Source organism: Balaenoptera physalus (assembly GCF_965194825.1).
Source record: "Balaenoptera physalus genome assembly, chromosome: 5".
NCBI lineage: Eukaryota > Metazoa > Chordata > Mammalia > Artiodactyla > Balaenopteridae > Balaenoptera > Balaenoptera physalus.
The window spans coordinates 125,641,422-125,665,601 of NC_138884.1; the positions used below are offsets into that span (position 1 = coordinate 125,641,422).

Genomic DNA, 24,180 nt, shown 5'->3' on the forward strand with positions numbered 1-24,180 from the left:
AGCTGGGATTACAAACTCCACCCCACTGGCCCCAGAGCAAGAGCTTCTTGTACTGCACTGTCCCCTGGTTATTTCTGTATGAAAGTTGAAACAAGAAGGCAAAGTGTTGCTTTGTTTGACCTCTCAGCTGGGAACATGAGCTTAGGGTGACTCAAATCTTTTGCTACTCTGCATATATCTGCAATGTCTCTGAAAGCACTGTGAGCATTAATTTTAGTGTTACAAATAAACTGTATGTAGTAGAAATTCACTAATAATGAGGATCAACTGTATATGTCTCTTCTGTGAGCTCCTTTAATATCTGCAGGAGCAAAAAAAAAATATGCATTTTCTCTAATTCTGTTGTGTTTTTATCTCAACATATTATGTGGCAATTAATTCAAGATAAGAACCGTGTGTGTGTGTGTGTGTGTGTGTGTGTGCGCGCGCATTTCAAAGAGCTCCAGACAATGGTGAGAACACAATAGACATCTTTATTAAGCAGTCACTATATGGCCAGCTGTAGACTGCTGTTATAAGCTTTTGCAAAATGATAATTGGACTGACTTCAACATAAAATGTAACTATTTATCTTGTAGCTATAGAATTTAATATTTAGGATGGCTCTTGCAGAAGTTTTCATTTAAAACCTCTGCAGATGACCTTCATGACATCTGTGTTAGTAATGATAATGACTTCTAATGTGTATTGTATATCTACTATATGACAGGTATTATTCTAAGTACTTCATATACATTAGATTTTTAAAACTCACATCAATATGACTTAAGTTCATTCACGTTTTCCACGGCAAACAACTTGGAAACGGAAGAGCAGGATTTTCCTGCAGGTTTTCCTGATGGTAGAAAACATTCTAAGCTCATGTATTTGTATATGGTATCTCCAAGTCCTCCGCTTATAATCTATATAAAACTTGAGAATATGTTATTAACAAATGTCTTTTTGCATGAGGAAGGTATTCTGAATACTTTTTAAGATTAAATTTTAACATACTGATTGAACAAAACAAAATCAAAAGTCTCAGAAGGGATACACAGTTTTAGCTTGTAGATAAAGAGTGTCTGAAAGGGTGTTGCTCCATACAATAAGGAAAAGGATGCATAAACTTCCCCTGAAGTCATTAGAGAACTGAAGTCACAGGACAAAAACAAAACAAAACAAAACAAAATGTCAAAAACAAAAACAAAAAAAACACTAACTTTAAATTCGGAGAAATACAAGCACCTGCAGGGAGAATAATGACTTAGAATTTGCCTACCTGGGACAGATTCTACTGGATGTTGTACATGTAAGATTCAGCTAGAAATGTTTTTAAAAACTGCTAAAGACTGATTGTGGGCTAGCTGAATATATGAAGCTCCTGGGAATCACAGAAATAGGGAAATGTGCACTATCTTAATAGCTTTTCTTCAAGAACCCCAAGGGAGTCACTGGAAATATGGGTGAGAATCTTGAAAAAGTTTTCCTTGTGGTGCTGTGGAGAGAAATAAAAACCACTGCCAAAATAAGCCTATATCCATCTTCCTTCTTTCCCATACAGAACAGTAGATTTTGGTTATAGGGAGAAGGCCAAGGGAGAAAGTAGCCTGGGACACTGGTGGATACCCACTGGAGTTGGGGAGCAGAATAGAAGGCACCACTGAAAATATGTCTTTATCTATCTTCTCTACCCACCCTAGAGAACAAAAGCTTTACAGGGCAGGGAGAATGGAAACAAAATAATACATTGGAACAAATATGTAAACCCACTGCAGCAGGAGGGAGGGGAATAGAAAACAAACAAAAGCAAGAGAGAGAGAGAAAGAAGAAAGAAAGGAAGACAGCAAGGAAAGAAGAAAGGAAGGGAGGGAGGGAGGAAGGAAGGAAAACATTACATTTGAAGGGTCAGTTATACCCTCTAGGCCCACTATTACTTCTGGAAAATGGATAGCAACACTTGTGAAGTCCAAAATTCACAGTGTCTATTAGGACTGAGGTTTACTCAGAACATCAGAGAAATGACCTCCCAACCTCATACCCGTCATCGTGCTAACAGCATCAAGTAAAAATAAAAGCAGAATACATTTGGGAAAGCTGCAAGTGATCGAGTTTCTCTGGTAAGAAAGGAAAAATCTAGAATTAAATCAGAAGGTCTAAAGCCAATCAGGAAAAAACATTCGATCCCAGCTCAACTTCTGACTACATAAACACTAAACACCCCCACTAAAGGCTAAGTATGCCAGAAGGATGGCATACTCAACTTTATGCATAAAATAATATTTATCTCAGTTTCTATCTATCCTATACAATATGGCTGACTTGGACCAAATTTATAAGACATACAAAAAAGTAAGAAAATCACAGTCAGAAAAGAAAAAGGAATAAAAAGACCCAGACTCAGACATGATAGGATATTAGAACTATCAGACAGAGAGTTTAAAATAAGTAAATAAATATGTAAATGCTATAATGGACAAGGTAGACAACATGCAAAATCAGATAAATAATTTCAGCATAGATAAAAATTATTAGAAATTATCAAACAGAAATATTAGAAATCAGAGACATAGTAACAGAGATTAATAATACCTTTGATGAGTTCATCAGTATGTTCAAGACATCCAAGGAAAGAATGTATGCTGGAAAAAAGGTTACTAGAAATTATTCAGTCTGAAACACAAAGAGAAAAAAGGAGGGAAAAGGGTATAGAGCATACAACAACTGTGTGACCATAGCAAGAGGTCAACAGACACAACTGAAATCTCAGTAAGAGAAAAGAGAAAAATGGGAAGAATATATTTGAACAAATAATGGCTGACAGTTTTTTTTAGTGACAGACACCAATTTACAGAACCAAGAAGCTCAGAGAACATAAAGCAGGATTTAAACAAACAAAACAAAACAAAACAAAAAAACCCTAAACCAATGCATATCATTCCAATTGATGTAAAATACATATTACCTAGAAAGGAATAAGTGTAACAACTACAACAAACTTCTTATCAGAAACCATGTAAGCAAAAAGATGAGTGATATCTTTACAGTACTAAAAAAAAAAAAAAAAATCAAAACAACTGTTAACTGAGAATTCTATACCCAATGGAAATAGCCTCAAAAATGGGGCTTTGAAGACCTGTTCTACAAAAAATACTAAAATAATTTCTTCAGGCAGAAATAATACAATGTGGTCAGAAAGATAGATCTACTTAGAGAAATGAAGAGTATCAAATACAGAATAAATAAAGATGTTTATCTTTTTTTCCCTTATTTTGTATTACTCTAAAAGATAGCTGACTGTTAAAAGCTATAAGAGAAACAATGTAATGTGTGTTTATAACATATATAAGAGTGAAATACATGAATACAATAGCACAAGGGATGGAAGGTAGGAATACCAATTTTTATAAGCTTTTTTAGGAAATAGAAGAGAGAATATTTTCAAGCTTATTTTATGAGGCCTGCATTGTTCTAATATTGAAACATTACCATAAAACAGAATTAGAGACCAATATTACTCATGAATGTAAAAGCAAAAGCCCTTGACAAAATATCAGCAATTTGAATCTGGCAATATATTAAGGAGATAATATAGCACAACCAAGTAGAGCTCATTCAAATAATACAAAGCTGACCCAATATTTGAAAATCAGTTGATGTTATTCACCATGTTACCAGGCTGAATAAGAAACTCATAGTTGTATCAGTTAATATGGAAATAAGATTCAACAAAATTCAAAATTCATTCATGATTAAAAATTCTCAGCAAATTATGAATAGACGGTAAATCTTGTAACCTAGTAAAAGACATCTACAAGAAAACATAAAAAGACATAATAAAGAATGGTGAGAGACTGGATATTTTCTCCCTGAGATCAAGAACAAGGCAGGAATGCTCTCAGCACTTCAATTTTACTGGAAATACTGGTAATTTTCATAATCAAGAAGAAGAACTAAAATGCCCACTTGGAGAGGTAGAAGTAAAACTTTCCCCTTCACAGAAGTCATGACTATCTATGTAGGAAATCCCAAAGAATCTATAAACTTTAAGAAAAAAGTATATATTTACATAGTCTCAAAGTATCATTTTTATAATATTTATTAATATTTGTGGTGGTTTTACCATAGGCTCACCGATATTCTATACTTTTCTCTCCAGAAGGTAGAGCTTAATTAACGTATCCTTGAATGTGTGCTGGATTTAGCGACTTGTTTTCAATGAATTGAATATGGAAAGTGTAATATAGTAACTTTTTTACAGTAGAGAAACCTGGAGGACACAACCTTACCCAAGAGATCAAGATTAACATCATCAGCAATAAGTTGTGTTGATATCATGTACCCTTTGCTATAATATAATAGGAAGGGCACATCTCTCCAGGGGTATTTCAAATTGAATTTGAGGGATAGTCTACAAAATACCTAACTAATACTCTATAAAAGTTCCAAGGTCAGGTAAAACAAGGAAAGATGGAAAAACTCTCACAGATTATGAAGACTATGGAGATATGAGGACTGAAAGCAATGTAGGATCCTAGACTGAATTCTAGAACATAAAGAGGATATTTGTGAAAAGTCTGGTATAAGACAAATAAAGTCTGTGGTTTGGTTAACAGTATTACAGAAATATTAGCTCCTTAGTTCTATTACATATGAAATGGTTATGTATGATGTGAATATTAAGGGAAGCTGAGGAAGGGTATATAGGAACACTGTGCTGTACTTTAGTCTGTGAATCTAAAATTATTTACAAAAAGAAGTTTTTATTTTTTTTTAATTAATTAATTTTTGGCTGTGTTGGGTATTCGCTGCTGCACGCGGGCCTTCTCTAGTTGTGGAGAGCGGGGGCTACTCTTCATTGCGGTGCGCAGGCTTGTCATTGTGGTGGTTTCTCTTGCTGCGGAGCACAGGCCCTAAGTGCGTGGGCTTCAGTAGTTGTGGCACACGGGCTCAGCAGTTGAGGCTCGTGGGCTCTAGAGCACAGGCTCAGTAGTTGTGGCACATGGGCTTAGCTGCTCCGCGGCATGTAGGATCTTCCCAGGCCAGGGCTCGAAGCCGTGTCCCCTGCAATGGCAGGCGGATTCTTAACCACTGTGCCACCAGGGAAGTCCCCAAAAAGAAGTTTTTGAAAAGTCATAGAAAAGGACACTATGCATTATGCCTTTACTAACAATCATAGCTAAATTCATGAACTCTCCATACCTGCCGCAGTTCAAGAACTCATTGGAAGCATTTAGTACACTGCTATTCTAACATTCAGTTGCCTACAATGAACAAGTAAAGAGAATTTTGACTTTAAGGCACACAAATCAAGGTATGATTAGCTCGTGCCTTTTCAGAAGAGAGCAGAAATTTAGTTAAATAGCAAGAAAAATTAAATTGTAGTAGGAAAATCAGAAGACTATTACTGAGTCCTATGTAGTTTTGAGTTTTAAAAATCTTTTTTATATAAAATTTTTTGATGTCATTGTACCTAATCAACATTCATATTGTAATTTTAATATTGGAGTAATTTTGGAAATCACTTAAATGTCTTAATTATGACTAAAATCTGAGACACTTCATGTCCTGAGAAATAGTCTTTTGATTAATAGTCTAAAGTTTTCCCTTTTTTTTTTTTTAACAGTATTTCCCTTAGAGACAGCATTAGATAGTGATTCAGATCATAAACTGCTTCAGTTAAACAGACTAGTCGGTACATGATGAGTAAATTTGTACGTTTCTTAGCATCTTTTGATCATGTTTTTTCTGATTTATAAATGGAGATGATGATGATGATGAGATGATATCTAATGGAGTTAGAAGATTGGATGATAAGACTTATAAATCACTTAGAAGAATGTATGGCATATGGTGTTACATAAAGTTTAATTGCCATCATTAAGTAATATTCCTAAATGCTATGGACTGAATTGTGTCCTCCTAAAATTCATATGTTGAATTCCTGACTCCCACTGTGACTGTATTTGGAGATAGGGCTTAAAGGAGGTACTTAAGGTTAAAAAAAATGCATAAGGGTGGGGCTCTGATCAGATAGGAATAGTGTCCTTCTAAGAAGAGTCACAAGAATACTTGCTCACTCTCTTCCTCTCCACACTATTAGGAAAAGCCATCAGAGGACCTAGTGAGAAGGCGGCTGTCTGCAGGCTAGGAATAGAAGCTTCACAAGGAACTGAACCCTGCTGGAACCTTGGTCTTGGACTTCCCAGCCTCCAGAACTCTGAGAAAATAGATTTCTGTTGTTTAAGCCACACAGTCTATGGTCTTTTGTTAAGGCATTCCAACCCAACAAATACACTAAAGATAGTAATAAGTCTCTAAAGACTGCTTCTTGATATTCCCACACTGTTTACGTTATATCTTTGATTTGATCCCATACTTTGTGATGAATGTATCATTATAAAAAGCATAACGCCTAAGTGTGCTCATGGGTAACTCCCAACCCTATATTATCAATTAAAAAAATATGGACTTTCTGTAGGCTACCTATTATAATTACATTATATTCTACCATTTCTGCAGTGATCATGGTAATTTTTATATCATTACGTGTGTGCATAAAGAGCAAATTCAATCATTTTTTAAGATTTGCAGCATTCTATATGTTACTTCATTACGATTTTCAAATTAACATACTGTTTTTGTTTTGAATTCAGTATTCAGTATGGCTATTTTAACCATTTTAACCAACTAAAATTTCTTGGTTGAGCTTTTATGCAAGCTTATCAGGATAAAACTATTCAGTGATAAAAACTACAGCACATTTAGAAGTTGGGACAGTTTTGCTTGCTTTCTTTGGTACATAAATAAGTAATAGTTTGTTACAGTTTAAACTCATTTCAATTATATGTAATTTGAGATTGGGTACAAATAATTTTGTAAATTTCACAAATAGTTGAAAAATAAATATTGCCAATAATAAATGATTGCTTCATAGTTGTAAATCTAAGTAACTAAAACTATTGTAATTAGCCATTTAAATTCAACTATGATTAAAAACAGAGTCATTCAACTTGTTCAACATGTTCTTTTCATTTTAATTTTCAATATGGTATAAATGTTGATTGAAATCATTTTTTAATATTTAAAATGTCTTATTTTGAAAGTTTTTCTAAATATTTAGTGGTTTTGGCTTGGACTATTCCTCAGGTTCTGAATGTGGAAATTGGGAACATTGAAGACAAATGAGAATTATACATTTGAAGATTCACTAACAGAAGACTGACTGTATTCTGCATACCTAAATATCTGATCATCTGTTCTCTGTAATTCTTCAAGAGAAAGTAGTTGCTTCTTTTAAAATATGTTTCTTTATTATGAAATTGGAGATAAAATTAGCAGTATATTAATAAGCACAATATTAAATCTATGTCTTCTTTTATTATTTCTGCATGGTATGCTTAGAATGAATGTATCATCCCACACAGAAGTAATTTCCTTTTTAATAAAATCTGAACTTTGGGTCTGGAATATGATCTATATTGTCCTCATAAAAATGTCTGGTATAACCCTTGAAGAATTGTAAACCAAACTTAATTTATTGGACATTTTGGTGAATTGACTCACTGAGGATCTGCATTATTCAGGCAATTCTGAAGAAAAAAAATTAGACAAGACATATCCACTTGTTCATTTTATCAAGTCTTTGTTGAGAGCTTTATATGCAATTTGTTGTTCTTGGTGATAGGGGCACAGCAGTAAACAAAGCAAAGTTCTATCTTAATGGACAATACCTTCAATAATTCAATGTTAACAAGGTTTAAATATATAGTCCTTGCTAAGGCTTTCTTACATTATATGGAGGCATAATGCATTTATAAGGAAGATCATAGAAATTAACTTTTAGTTTCTTGACTAAAGGTAAGATGATAATAAAAGTTTACAAAAAGACAAATTGAGAGAAAATCCTAAGCATCAGAGTGGAACGAAATCTATATGTAGCTCATGGTACATTCTGTTTTTGTTTCACTGCAACTGACTCACTAGAATTCTAAAAAAAGGGGGGCAATTAATTAGTGCTATTTAATATGCTTATTTGTAGTTCTCAGTAGAAGCCCATTAAGGTTCTATTTTTCTTCTCCTCTTTTTGCATCATTACCACTGACATGGCCATTATCATCATCATCTTCATCAGTATTTTTATTGTTTTCATTAAATGTTTATTAAATGCTTACTATATTGTTAAGATATTAGGTGTTATAGGTACAGTAGGAAAAGTCCCACTCCAAATTCATCTCAGTAAATAGCTTCACAATTCATCCTACTGATCAATGCAGTTTGAATATATTTAAGACTCATTATTATCATACCTTATATCAAATCCATCAGCAAATCCTGCCTCTTTTGTTACCAAAATAATACTGCATCTAACCGTAACCTATCCCACCCAAGTTCAAGTGCCCATCACTTCTCCCCTGAACTACTGAAACATCTACCCAACTGACTTCTCTGTTTCCACTTTTGTTCCCTACACATTATCCTCCATGGCAGCTGAATGCCTTTCTTAAAGTGTTAATCAGAAGAGGTCATGCTCTTCTCTGGACTCACCAGAGTCATCTTTATCATACTGTATTAGTTTTCTGCTGTTGCCGTAAAAAATTACCACACGCTTAGTAGCTTAAAACAGCATGGATTTATTATGTCAAGTTTGGGAGTTCAGCAGTCTGAAATGGGTTTCACTGGGCTAATATCAAGGTGTCAGCAGGCCTGTGCTCCTTGCAGAGGCTCTAGGGAAGAATCTGTTTCTTTGGCTTCTCCAGCTTCTAAAGTCCGCTCATTTCCTTGGCTTATGTCCTCCTTGCATCTCCAAAGCCAGCAATGGCTAGCCAAGTTTTTTTCATGCGACATCATTCTGACCCGGGCTCTTCTGCCTTCTTCTTCTTCCATATTTAAAGACCTTGTCATTACATTGGGTCCACTCAGAAAATTCAGGATAATCTTATTTTAAGGTCATCTGATTAGCAAATTTAATCCCATTTTAAATATTAATTCCCCCATATCATATAACAAAATATTCACAGATTCTGGGGATTAGGATGTGGACATCTTTGGGGACTACTATTCCACCTACCATACATATTTATTATAAATTCATATAATGTACCCTTGATGAACTTTCCACTTTCATTTCTTACCATTCTATGCCTCTCTTCATACAACTAAGACATTGTAATTTCCTTGTTGTTCTTTGAAAATGTGGATTTCAATCAAATGGCGGGGACCTTGTATCATCTTTTCCTTCTTCCTTGAAGATAAGTCTTCTCAAAGATGCATGCTTCAAATTCTCCTTGTGTTATTTCATTTGCTCAAATGTCCTGTTTTTCAAAAAGCCCTTCACTAACCAACCTATGTAATATAATATTCTCTGTAACTATCATTTCCTTACCCTGCTTTACTTTCTTCGTAAAATATACGTACTTGTTTCTTTTATTATTGTCTGACTCCCTCATAAGAATTTAAGCACCATCAGGGCAGAGATTTAATATGTTTTGATTCACCTCAGTGTCCTTAGCATCTAAAAAAGTGACAGAGAACAAGCACTTAAATATTTGTTATATAAATGGAGAGATGTACAAATGCATGCTTTTCCTGCTCAGATCTATGGTAGGTACTTCATAATACATCATTCGATCTTTATGGTTTGCTGATGAAGCCATTTATCACTTGTATTTTATAGCTCAGATAACCATGGTTCATAGAAATTATTTTATCTGAGACTCCCCAGTAGCAAAACTGGGACACTTACTCATACATGTCTGATTCCATATTCCATATTGTTCCACAGCCAAGTTTATACTGTTCCGCTCCACTGTGCTACTTTGTAGAGATGAATACGCTGATCCATGCCTTCGAAGTGACTACAATTTTATTGGAGATGTTAGATACTTCACTTAAATGACAGATATCAAGGCATAAAATTAGAGTATGGAAGAAATAGTAGAGTATCTGTTACATCGTATGTTTCCATAAAAATTCATTGAAAACTTGTTGAAGAAAATAAAGTTCTTTAAGATTCCAGAGACATTACAAAGTTGGAGTTATCTGTGACATCTTCAGAGAGGAGGTGCATTTGAACAGCATGAGAATGAAAAGTGCATGCACTTCTCATTTATGGATTCTCTGATGATGTAGTTGGTAGGTGAATTTACCTATGTTGGGTATCCTGATACAGACCAGAGAGACCTTGGTTAGGATTCATTTAGGATAGGTTATAGTACAGTGGTTCTCCACTCTGGCTCCACATTATAATCACCTGGAAAACTTTACAAATACTTCTCCAAAGTTAACTCCCCCAAATAGAGATTTAATTGACACCAGAATCTTTAAAATTTCCTTAAGTGGTTCTAATATTTAGCCAAGGCTGGGAACCACTGCCATAGTATATGTGTCCATGAGAATACTTAATAAAGCCCAGGGTCTGCATGCAGGCATAGAAATGCTTAGACTTAACAAATTAATGGTTGCTTTAAACTATGATTTGTTGAAGAAAGAATATTTGATAAGAAACATTGTACTGCATTCAATCTAATTTCTGTATGCAATAAATGAATACATAGTTTAATTTAAATATCCAATAATTGAGTCTTGAAAAACTTATAAATATCTTCCCATTATTAATGAATATAAATTATGGGTTTTATGTAACTAAAATTATCTTTCATGCCCTCAAAATAATGTATGAATTCCTTCAAACTTTTCATTGGCATAAAATTCTCAGAAGTAATAATTCCTTTTGTTTTGTCTAGGTAGAAGTTTTAACATATGTTTCTCACAGAAGTAGTAATTTCATTTAAAATCACAGATGGGATATTGGTGTAGAAAACTGAACAACTGAGGGCAGAATTTACCTAAAATGTCTTAGGTCGTTTTGCTGGTTCCACATATTTTCTTTGAGAGAGTGCTTCTTCTAAAATCTCTGTAAGTAAGGTATGAATGCAAGCTATTATCACTTTCTATCGCTTTTTAAAATAAGCATTCTCTTGTAAAGCCAGATACACTGAGTGACAGAATACAACTTAACTTTAGTGAAAAAATTATTATATTTTAATAATTGCAAACACTAATGTAATTATTATATCCCCAGCCGATCAATGAGGTACTTAGGTACCTTAATAAAAAAGAAGCAAAAAAAAACCCAAAAAAGATTGCTTAATTAAATAGAGTAGGCTGAAGGCTACATAAAGAAAAGTAATCATAAACTCTTCATGGAACATCATTGAATACCTAAATCTGGTCAGCACTGATATTTATAACTGCTACATAAAATAGCAAATAGCTCTAAATTAGTATAAATTTCTGTGTTTCTGCTGTCTGGTAAAAATTAGAATAAAATACTACTTAAATTTGTGATTTGCTTAATAAATATTTTCATTCTTTTCAATTTTACATATTTGCCTTTCCTATTATATTAAGACTCCTCAATAGTCTGCATGTTCTGTCTCTATTCCTCGGATGAGCAATCATCGACATCAGTGAATGGGTCTCTGTTGAAGAGGAATCACAATTGAATCCATAATCAAAAATGATGAAGAAAAATTTCATTCAAAATGAAGACCAAAGGGAGGCAGGGCAACAGCATGAGCCATTTCAAGGCTTTTAAAATCATAGGTTCTCTGTGAACTTTTCAATTTAATTTTCTGTAAATGTCTTATTAAGCAGCAGACTTTTACACATAACATCTTTACTGAAAAAACAGAAATGAGAGTATGCTTGAAATTATCAGCTAAAAGTTGAAATCAAATGGCAATAGCCATGACTGAAAAGAAACAGTGAGAAAAAAAGTAGAGCTGTAGATTTGGGTGTATGACTAACCAGTTATCAAGATAGTAAAATACTTCGTTGCTATAGCAAAGGGGCAGCAAAATGGACATTTTGAGATTAACTCAGCGGGTGCAGAAACCAGTCAATGCCTGCAAGCAGCTGCTCTGTACATGTCATTGGGAATTGATGTGGACTTTACAAACATACCTGAGAGAGGAGTCCAGCCAAGTGAACGAATATTCAGCCTCTTATTTATTCAGTTGTTTATTTTCTCCCATTGCTTCTTTAAGTGTAAGCAAACTACTTACAGAAGCATTTCAGCCTGCATTGTTTAATTCTCTATTACTCAGCTGTGGCCTCACCAGGTACTTGACTTACTTATGAATAATAATGACTGTGATATTGTTCTGTAAAGAAAAATGAAAAATATTCTGACATGGTCTTTCTTATTTGGATTTCATTTTCCAACAAGGAAAGTTGAGCTGCTGTTCACATAAAAACTTAGGAAATAATTTAATAGATTAATGAGAACTGAAATGGATATTTTCAATATACTTTTTCAAGTAAAGTATATTTACTTGAAACTTCACAATATTTTCCTTTCTTTTTCTTCCTCTTTTCTTCTTTTTACTCTACTACTATTCTTCTCTCATTGCTTTTTTTTTTTTTTTTTCTCTTCATCAATTCCTGCACTCCCAAACATTTCAAGTCCTTTGTTTTCTCACAGTGGTGAGGGTGATTGTGGTCACTGAAAACACTGCTGGGACTTAGATATGAGCTAGGGAATGGCCTGGGAAGTGAAAAACAAGTGATAGTTGCTTAGGCCGTCCTGTGCATATTCCCTCACAACTGGAAACATTAGATATGCTGAAAGTGCTGACTTGAATACTATGTTTTAAGAGGAAGGTTAGTATTTACATTGAGAAAATTCTAATAAAATTGGAAAAGATAGAAAATATATAAAGGCATTATGATAGCGAAAAATTTCATTAATAAAGTAAGTTGTATAAAAAGCCTGACACACCTAACAGCATACTAGTGCCAAATATATGCAATTTAATTATGTTTCTTTGGTTCATTGCACCAATCTTAGATATGGACCATAAAAATATGAAAATAAATAACATTATTGCAATTTAAATAATTATACTCTATTTTAAAAGAAAATACATTCTTTTCATATTATTTCCTTGGTAACAACATTAAACCAAAATATTAAAGGCTATATTTAACATTTTCTTGTAAGGAGCATAAGTGCAATTATTTTCCTAAAATTACTATTGATTATATAAAATCATTTTATAAAAGGTCATTTCAAATTGGTCATTCTCATTATTCAAAAGCCTATTATTCTGATTTGAATTGAAATGAACGTGTCTTATTATGGCATATATAGAATGTTACATTACGTATTACTAAAATCAATATTTTTGCATTCAAGAAATACTGAAAAATTAATATGAGTGAGTTTAAAAAGAATTTTTCAAATATGTTGATTAATCCAATCTTGCTTCCCAAAGTTTTCAAGTGATTTTTATCCATGGGCATTTGAAACTTTCTTTATTTGGGAAATGCAGCAGAGATTGCAAATTATCTATTGAAAATCAGTTCTCTCCTTTTATTTTAGTAACAAAAAGAGTGTATTGATAGATGCAAGAATATATGAATAAATTCAGCTATAAAAAAAACCCCTTCACTTCTTGGCTTCCCTTTGCAAAAACAAGTAGTCAGAACATATATTGCAAAGTCATCTAGTGGGTCTTTGAGGAAAAGCTGGCACATTCCTTCACTTTCCCCTTCTCTTGTTCTTTCTGAGTATGATTAGGAATTAGTAGTTAGCACTCTAGTTTTGATCTTGTTGAGCAGAAGGTAACCTGAAGTACTAAAGATGGGATGACAGATGACAGTGACATTGCTGAGACACACAACCAGTCCTGAGCTACCTGCATAAAACTTTTTTAAAGATTTAAAGGACTATTTCTCTGGGTAGGTTATTTTTTGATAAACATTTTAGTATTCTTCATTGTCCATCAAGAGTTTTCCCCCTAAAAGTTTTCTATGTTTCGCTCTATCATGTTAGTTCCTAAGAAAAAAATAGATTTATACTTTGATAATTTTAAATGTTCTTTTTTAGGTTTAAGGGTACATAGTTATAGGACAAACCATGGTGTTTATATGTTGTACACACAGAAAAATATAAGAAATAAGAATAAAATAAGAAATTCTCATGTATTTGAGAACTGACTACTACTCCAGGGAGATCCTTCTATTAAAATTCCTATTTTTGTTTGTCTTTGAGATTATCTTATCTTAAAGCTTAGAAAAATAAGTTAATTTTTCTTCTATTCTTATTATGTACTACATGTTTCTCACATTAAAACAAATATGCATCAAAATATTCAGTTCAAATATCCTATTCAAATATATCTGGGTTGGAGAATATGACTTTCTAATTTAACCCATCCTTATTCATAAATCTCTTTGAATATTTTCAATTGTTCAATCTTATGACCAGTGAGATCTTGGTTTATACACATTCAAAAATAAGAAAATAAGAAACTCACTCCATTTCAGTCATGCATGACTAATCAAAGTTTCACCATATATATACATATATAGATAAAATAAGACTCTGCTGCTAAACACTTTGGTTTCCATTTCCACAGGGACTATTTGGAATGATGCTTTCTTTGTGTCAGTAAGTTCTTTATCTCTAAACCCACTGCTTAATTATTTTTGCAACAGCCCACTATTCCAGCCTGTTAGGATAATTTTGGATTCTAATACTTCCATCAAAATAATTTACTGTTATTCCTAGTTTCTTTAGTTCTGAAAATCTCTTTATGTGACTTCTGTGGTTTCATCCAAGTGTCATATATGAAAGTATAAAGTGCGCTAAGTTCTATTTAAACATAATGCATTACTGTTACTAATAGGCTCAATTATTAAAAAACAAAAACAGCAAGATCACTGGGAACAAAGACCTGGCCAACAAAAAAGCTATCTAAATTAGAAGTGACTTATCAAGCAATGTCTCTAAATTATTATGAACTATGTAATAAATAAATAGGTATAAATAATGAAATTTTCTGCTCAGTCTTTTTGTTTCCCACCCTCTCCATCACACATAGTTTACATAGTTTCCATGAATTTCTTTGTTGTTTTACTACCACATTGCTGTATCCCTAAACTAACACTAACTATACATATATACACAGATACATACATACATACATGTATACATACATATGTACACATATATACATATATATAATTACTTTCCATGTTTTAATAGTTGTATGTCTGATTGTAGTTTATATATTCTCCTGAAGCTGTCTTTTAAATTTTTTTCTATTAAAGTTATTTCCTACATGTAATGTGTAACAGCAATGATCTTCTTTCATCAAAGCTGATGGACTACTATTCATACTGAGCACCTGTCTTACCAGCAGCAAAGGCTAATGCCATGATCCTTAAGGAGACCTACCAATGTCTTTGTGGCAAGTTAATAACAGTGCATCCCTTCCACCCTGGAAATAACCACATTTCATCCTAATTGTGTTCACATGTATTCAGTTATAAGTTTGCCTCTCCTGACCACAGACTTCACCCAGCATCACTATCTGAGGTTCTCAGAAATCTCAATTTACTAGAATGTGCTTCTGCTTAACATGCCTCATACTTAAGAGATCTACTTTATGGAAAATGTGGTGTTGCAGTGGGTACACTACCATGAATACACTGGTCCCAGCAAATGCTGTACCATCCAGAAGTTTCCACCCTGAAAGAGCAACAGGACAGCCTCTTGAAAATGTAGCAGAGACACCAGCTTGGAGATTATACCACATGAGGCTGGTGTATTATCTTTCATGGTGCAGAAAATTCCTTAAATCAATGGACACTGTATAGTTCTATAATTCCAACAGGTAAAATAAATGGGCCTGGGAATAAGACATTGAAGTAGGAGTGGCCCTGTTCTCAAAGACTGAGTCACTCTCAGTGACCTACTCAGGAAAGTAAAGTTTTCACAGTCTTAGTCTTTGTAAATCTAAAATCCTCCTTTCCAAAGAGTGGAGTGTTATAAGACGGACTTGAATGAAGACCAGGGACAAGAATCATATTCCAGACAGAGGGAATAGCAAGTACAAAGTCCTGATCTGTCTCAAGCAGTGTGAGCCAGACAGAGTATCAGTGGTTCATGACATTCTTCTCATAGGTTCACATCCAAAAAGAAAAATTTTTTAATTTGATTTTTTTTCCTAGCTGCTATACAATTAATGTCTTTTTCCCCTTATTTCTTTCTAAGCCCCTTGTTCTGTGATTGTGTTCTCTCAATCAACTTTCTATATTTACATTTTCTACAACCTTTAGCACAGTAAAAGGAGCAACGTGGTTAGGAAGAACTAGCCCTGGGGAGCTTTATTACTCTACAACTTACCAACCTCACTGGTATGAGTTCTAGTTCTATCTCTGCCAGGCATATTTACCACTGACAGAATGGTTTACCTTATCCAGATGCTGGTCTAAACGTGCACAATCTACTGAGTATTATGATCTTAAACTTTCCTACCCAAAGTGGCTGTTTTTCCCCACTGAACCATTTATCCTCTTGGAACTGGTTTTAAATATTTGTTGAATAAATACATTATTATCATCTATAGCATTCCTTTTTTTTATCTCAGCCTGAAGTCTGTTCATATAACATTTATAAAGCATTGCCTTCTTCCTATTGTTCTCTTATGTACATAAATTCACACTATTATTTAATTTATTAAATCTAATCATCTCTCCTGGCTTTCATGATCTGGCATAATATGATTTTGCTATACTTCAGCAATGATATTTTCCAGTATTTCTCAGGCACCTTAAGCAAGCTCCAGTGTGGTACATTTTCACCAGTGGCGTTCCTAGGATTTTATTCATTCTATTCACAGTCTTTGTTTCTGAATGACCACCAAGGAGCTTTCCTCTTCCACAGAGCCTTTTCCAGTTAAGGCCATGTATTTTCTCTCTCTGAAGTATATAGCATTTTAAAACAATAATAAAATGATTTCAATTATTTTATGTCAACGTTTTATTATATCTCATTTCTTTTTAAGTCAATATTCACATATATGTGTATTTGTGTGTATACTTCCTTCTCTTGCATCCCTCACAAATCCTAGAAATGCTGAGTGCAAAATAGATATTTGGACAAAGTGAATGCCTTATAGTTAATTGGTTAATTTGTCATTCTGGACTTCATTTCCTTATTTGAAAATCAGAGATAGAAATAGTTGGTTTTATTGTATTTCAGACCCATGTTAGGAAATAGTTGTGGCCAGATTATTTTGTAATAATGGTCACATGATATGGAATGAGACAGCTTGATTTGGAATCCTTATTTTGTGGCTATTAACTGTGTAACCTTAAGCAAGTTACCCTCTCTGATTCTCTGTTATACCTCATCTTTATTGTACAACTCATAGATCTGTAGAGGGGAATAATAATGATCATCATCACCATCATCAATGCTAGAAATAATAACTGTATTTATAGGGCACTAACTGTATGCCAGAAACTGTCCTAAGAACACTGAAGATAGGAGCATATTAATGAATTTCAATAATGTTAGCAGCCAGTGGAAGTCTTGAGTATGGAATGATTTATTGAGAAGTTATGCGGCTCCTCTTCTAGCTCACAAATGGTATTATATCAGAATTCTCAGCAAATCAGTAGACAAAAATGATATATAATATTCAGAGTCCATTCCTTGTCAAGAACTAGAGTAGTGAATCAGAACTAAAATATTTGTCAGTGAAAGTGGGTACTTTCATTGTATGAATCTAATAGTCTAGTATAGGCTATTATAGAACATGAAAAATTCATATTTTTCAAAAACCCACAATTTAGAAGGGAAAATAGGAACATAACTGCTTTCCCACTTTGATAAAACCCTTTCTTTATATTAACTATAATTTGGTAAATATATTTGTGCCATAGTTAATAGTTAGAAATCTTGATAGATAATAATTTTTGCCAGTAAGGATTTATAGAGTACACCTTTTTCAGGCTTTAAAATGATTCCTGAAACAGTGTACAAATTTATTTGAGAATACTTATAAAAAGTTAATTACAGGAGTCCATTAACAAAGTAAGACAAGAGGAAAGCATAAAACAGGTTGTTCACAATTCATTGTTAAATACATAGCATGCAATAGCAATTAACTATGAAGGAGAAGCTGAGTGTCTTACTCAACTTGATGTGTCGTTGGTACCCATTGAGAGTACATTTTTTATTGCATCATGTTTTGTCTCCCATGCAACTGTTGGCACTCAACATGAGACATGAAGAAAAGCATGAATATTTCCATAGATGTCTGAAGGTTTTTGACGTGAAAACATTTGGAAAATAATTTTAAGTAGATGCAACAAGTTAATGCTAAAATCAATAGCTGCATTTTTATTCTTAAATAGAGTTATCATGAATTGGTACAGTGTCATAGGCAATTATAAAATATTCTGAACAGCTAGGATCTCCAGCATTCCTAGGAAGAGTTTATTGGTTGTTGGCAAGCTATATCACAAGTGAGAGATTTATAAAAAATAATAATAATAATAATAATCAGTACCCAGCCTTGATTTAACTATAAAATTAAGAAAAATGTCAAAAGCAAAACAGTAACAACAATTGATGGAAAAGTGCTTAATAGGATATTAAAATGAAATTTAAAATAATAGATAAAGTAAAAGTTCATAAATGTCAGAAGGGTTTATAGACTTGACTATAATAAAAATTAATTAAAAAAAGAAAAGACAGGCATCCAGATTGGAGGGAAAAAGTAAAACTTTCTGTATTCACATATGACATGATATTGTATGTAGAAAATCCTAAGCAATCTTCTAGTAAACTATTGTAACTAAAAAGTGAGTTCGGAAAGGTTCAGGATACAAAATTAACACAAAAATCCATTGTGTTTCTATACTGGCAGTGAACAATTTGAAAATAAAATTAAGAAAACAATTACATTCACAAGAGTATCAAAAGAATAAAGTTCTTAGGAATAAATTTAACAAAAGAGGTGTAAAACATATACTCTGAAAACTACAAAAGATTGTTGGAAAAATTAACAAAGATCTAAATAATGAAAAAACATCCTGTGTTCATGGACGGGAAGACTTAACTGTTAAAATGGCAATACTCGCCAAACTGATCTATAGATTCAACAGAATCCCTAATAGAATCTCAACTACTTTCTAGAAATAGATGAGTTTGATCTAAAATTCATATGGAAATGCAAGGCAGCCAGAATAGCCAAAACAATATTTAAAAAGAAGAACAAAGTAGAAGGACTCATATTTCCAGATTTCAAATCTTACAACAAAGCAAGAATAATCAAGACTGTGATACAAGGGTAGACATATAGATGGATGGAATAGAACTGAGAGTCCAGAAATAAACCCATATATCTTTGGTCAACTGATTTTCCAAGGGTATAAAAACCATTGGATGGAGGGAAAATAGCATTTCGACAAATGGTGTTGGGACAGCTAAGTAATCACCTCACACCACCAAAATGCACCAAAGACCTAAATGTAAGAACTAAAATTATAAACTTCTTACAAGGAAACTTCGAAAAAAATCTTAATTTGAGCTGAGCAAATAAGTCACTTTAATATACATTGAAAGCAAAAAAGAAACAAGAAAAAAGAAAGCATCTATATTATTAAAACAGCTATTTAAGTCTGACTTACAACTAATTCTATTAGGTATTATGTCAAATTATCTAACTAAATGCTTCAAGGCACTTTTGCTCCCCACCCTCACTTCAGTTTTGCTTATAACATGTATAGGAAGTATCTGTGACTATTTGAACCCCCATAGTAAATGGAGAACAGGATAGAGAACCAGTATTCTAATATATTCTTTATGCATCATATCCTTAAAAAAGAATCTATATGGAAAAGAAGGTGGAGTAACGTCTTCCAGGTCAAGATATGATACTATGGTTTATGAACATATGTTTTGATATCAGACATTCTGCTCATAAATTCTTTATCTTAATAACTTTATGACCTTAAATCATTTACACTCTCTGTGTTTCAGACTTTTTTCTGTCAAATGGGATTAATTTCTAGATCATATAATAGTTGCACAGGTTGGCATCATTTTGATGCCTTATATAAAACTTGCTATGTCTCTGCACTGGTAAATGTTTAAGGATAAACTGGAATTTTTTACTAACATGGTATGTTGGCATTTCGTTTATACTAAATTAAAAACAAAACAAAAATACAGCAAATGAATGTCCAACCAGCATCTCAGGAATCTACCAGCCAAAACAACATTGCAAGTTTACCAGAAATGCAAGACATAATTTGCTCTGAAATGAGGTTTAATTCTCTTTCTTTAGTTTTCAGTTTTATTGCTGTATTATGATTCATAAACAAATTTTTATATATCTAAAGTGTACAATGCAATGATTTAAATATATATTCTTCGGTATATAATTACCACAATCAGATTAATTAGCACATTTATCACCTTTCATACTTAAATTTGTGTGTGTGTATGCATGTGTGTGTGTTGACAGTACTCAAGGACTACTCTCCAAGCAAATTTCGAGTACACAATACGTTATTATTAATTGCAGTCATCATGCTGTATATTAGATTCCTAGAGTTTATTCACAGTATAACTGAAGGAAGACAGAGAATTTTAAAAGGTCAAAGAAGTTTAACTTTCAACAAAACCCCTGCAGCTCTCTTAAAAGTAAGGTATGAGTATGTCAGGTTGAAATGGCAGCTGTTGAAATAAAATCCTGAGAAGTTTCATTGTATAGTGAAAAGTGGTGTTAAAGGAACAGAGGAAGGCTTGGTCAGTAGGACTTTTAATAGAAACTATGACAGATTGAAAAAAAAAAAACTAGGATATAAATATAAATATATATATATGAAAGTATATTCCAAACATTCATATGTACACATGTGCAAATTCCCATAATTAACAAGGAACATGGCAGATTAATGTGATTGTTTCAAAAAGCTTTCAAAAGCCAATTTGAACCAGGAATAGTTATTTGAGTTGACTCTATATACCTCATGAGATCAGCCTAACACTAATTCAAGCTCTATTGTCTTAATGATAAGAACAAATAGACTATAAGCTTGATTTATAAGTCATGTAATAATCAACTATGAACTTTGGTTTCCTATGCTATGGTAATAAAGGTGTCTTGAATTTAGAAGTTTCTAGTACACACAGAAAGGTTGATGAGGTGATAATTTGCCAGGATTATAAATCATTATGTTCTTACTATAGAAATACTTCTTCAGTTCTTTGTTGTGATAGTGTATTTGGCTTCTGTCTCTTATTTATGTTTTTTTATGATTAAGATTTGTTTTTATGGAGACAAAGCAATTGTGTTTTTTTGACGCTGACAGATTAGATTCTCTTTTAAAAAACTTTTAGATACTTCTATAGGCCTTTGCTTTGCATATATGTTTTACAAATAGTGATTAACTAAGTACACTGTTCTTTCATTGTATAAAGCACCTACAACTGTACGAAATGGAATAGAGTTTTGTCTTTCCCTAGAGCATATTTAACTAATGTATTAGTTTCTGTTTTTGATGTTTATGCCTCTAAGATAAATGTGCTATGTATTTATAGCAGCCACACATCAGTTAAAACAATATATAAAATTCCTCACAAACATTACTTATCTTGTATATGAAACTCATTATTGAATATTACTTCTTTTACCAAATTTGCTCTTTCTCTGACTAAATTAACTGTAGAATTTTTGATTTCGTAAGCATTCTCATTGCTTAAATTTTATTTCTTTCATATATATTTCTGTCGGTCTACCTTATAGAGAGGTAAGTGCTCAGGCATAAATGTTTTCAAAACGTTCTTTGTAGCAGTGGGTTAAAATATTTATATCTTTTTATTTGTGACAACTGGGGAAAAAGTAAAAAATCTACAAATTTTTCTGTGCTGAGAAGCTAATCAGATAATGTTTTCTTTTATGATTTCTAATCAAGGAGTTTTATTATTTATGAATTTAAGAATAAGGCACCTCTGGAGATTACTTTCAGAAGGGAAAACTTCTCTTTGAAATAATATCATTGATACTTGATATTCATTGCCTGCTTACAAGGTGTTGGGAATTGTCTAGGCACTTTAAGTGTGTATCTTATTTAAGTTCCATTGTACTTCTGTCAAAAAATAAGCTAACAAATTAAATTGAGAGAGAGAGAGAGAGAGAGGGAAAGAGAGAGAGAATTTAAGTAAGTTCCACAAGACCACACAGCTACTAAATGGCAGAACAAGAATTCAAACTCATACATTTGGACAGCAGAGCTTGAGGACCTGATCACTGACCTTAACTACCTCCCAAGAGAAAATCAAATGAAAAGGAATAATATGTTATTGATAATACTGATGGAGCTTTGAAATTCTATTCCTTTAACATGGCATTGAATATATCTTTAAAGTGATACAACTAGCTGAAATGGCTGAAGTTTCATAACAGAAAATTAAACCACATGATAGCAAAAAGATACTTCATTGAGAAGGAGATATGATACTTTCCCTTGGCATTTGGACTATCATTTGACGATATTTAAGTAACTATTTTTAAAGAGTTCAGAAATACATATAGATTTGTAAGAATGAGCATACACTGTTAGATTTCTGCAGTGCCATATATGAAGTCTATATAGACTGTTTCTTTCCAGTGTTATACACAACTTTAAAATGTATGTAGGACCTTTATTGTTTTAATCCACATTTGCATTGCTATTTGCCTGCACTTAGAAATCCAAATATAGTATAATCTCATGAATTTATTAATAAAGAGATTTTGAAGTTGAGTCTTTTGGTGCCACCTTCTGGCATGGATTATTGTGTAAAATATTCCAACAAAGCTTCTAATGGTTAAACAAGTTAAATTAGATGGTTTTATATCTGTTCAGTATATAAATTTCCACTTCAAGGTGAATTTACTTGCACTGAGGTCAATATAGAGAAGAAACATGTGAAAGGGACTTGAACTGTACCAAGGCAATATTCAGGCTCCAATACAATGCTTATCATGTACATAGGGGGAAAAAAAACTAGCAGGAAAAGTAGTGACATTAAAAAACACTACTTTATGGATTCTTTTATTCACTTTATTAACTGAATGTTGCCAGTGAATTTATTTAAAATGTTATTTTTTTCTGAACAACTAAGTACAGAACTCAATACTTTTAATTGTTCTTTGAATTAACTGCATTTGATCCAGTACTTTTTTTTTTTTTAACATCTTTATTGGAGTATAATTGCTTTACAATGTTGTGTTAGTTTCTCCTGTATAACAAAGTGAATCAGCTATACATATACATCTATATCCCCATATCCCCTCCCTCTTGCGTGTCATTGGCATGACCCAAAGGTGCATTTATTGGGGTCCATTGAATTTGTTTTTAAATTCTAGCTGTAGTAGCATTAGATGCTAATGGTTTCCTGGAAAAATAGGTCATCATCATTAGATCAACTTTCTTACCTTACCTTTCCCTCCAGAAATTATTTTTATGTTTTTATCAGAGGAATGTGTGGTAAATAAAGAAAGCATAATATTAAGCTTTGTGCAATAAATGACATACTAATGAAACAGAAATAACCTGAGTAGAGTGTTATGAAGTAGTTTGTAAAAGTTAAAGTACTGGATCATATCCCCTCCTAACTTTTACAAACTACTTCATAACACTCTACTCAGGTTATTTGTTTCATTAGTATGTCATTTATTGCACAAAGCTTAATATTATGCTTTCTTTATTTACCATACATTCCTCTGATAAAAACAGAAAAATAATTTCTGGAGGGAAAGGTAAGGTAAGAAAGTTTTATCTAATGATGATGACCTATTTTTCCAGGAAACCATTAGCATCTAATGCTACTACAGCTAGAATTTAAAAACAAATTCAGTGGACCCCAATAAATGCACCTTTGGGTCATGCCAATCTTATTATGCACATTTTACACTGATTTTAACCATTCACTAGGAAACCAAAATGGAAACTTCTGAGTACAAGCAATTTTTTAGCTTTTCCTTATTACTAACTCATCATTATTGTTATTATTAATATTAGTACACCTTTTCAAATATCCCAATTTTATAAATTTGAAAAAAAAGGCTTTTAGGGGTTTCCCTGGTGGCGCAGTGGTTGAGAATCTGCCTGCCAATGCAGGGGACGCGGGTTCGAGGCCTGGTCTGGGAAGATCCCACATGCCGCGGAGCAACTCGGCCCGTGAGCCACAATTACTGAGCCTGCGCGTCTGGAGCCTGTGCTCGGCAACGAGAGGCCGAGATAGTGAGAGGCCCGCGCACCGCGATGAAGAGTGGCCCCCGCTTGCCACAACTATAGAAAGCCCTCGCACAGAAACGAAGACCCAACACAGCCATACGTACATACATA

The 24,180-nt window shown here is 33.1% G+C and overlaps 1 protein-coding gene and 1 long non-coding RNA gene across 10 annotated transcripts in view; one reads left to right on the forward strand and one right to left on the reverse strand.

Moving 5' to 3' along the window:
- The window catches only part of LOC309661250 (bifunctional heparan sulfate N-deacetylase/N-sulfotransferase 4), an 823,039-nt gene that overhangs the window by 563,310 nt on the left and 235,549 nt on the right, over positions 1–24,180 (reverse strand). The gene's annotated exons all lie outside the window — the stretch shown is intronic.
- LOC309661387 overlaps positions 1,170–24,180 on the forward strand; it is a 41,446-nt gene continuing 18,435 nt past the window's right edge. The window contains exon 1 of the long non-coding RNA XR_014264007.1: positions 1,170–23,907. This is a non-coding gene — a long non-coding RNA (uncharacterized lncRNA). The remainder of the gene's footprint in view (positions 23,908–24,180) is intronic.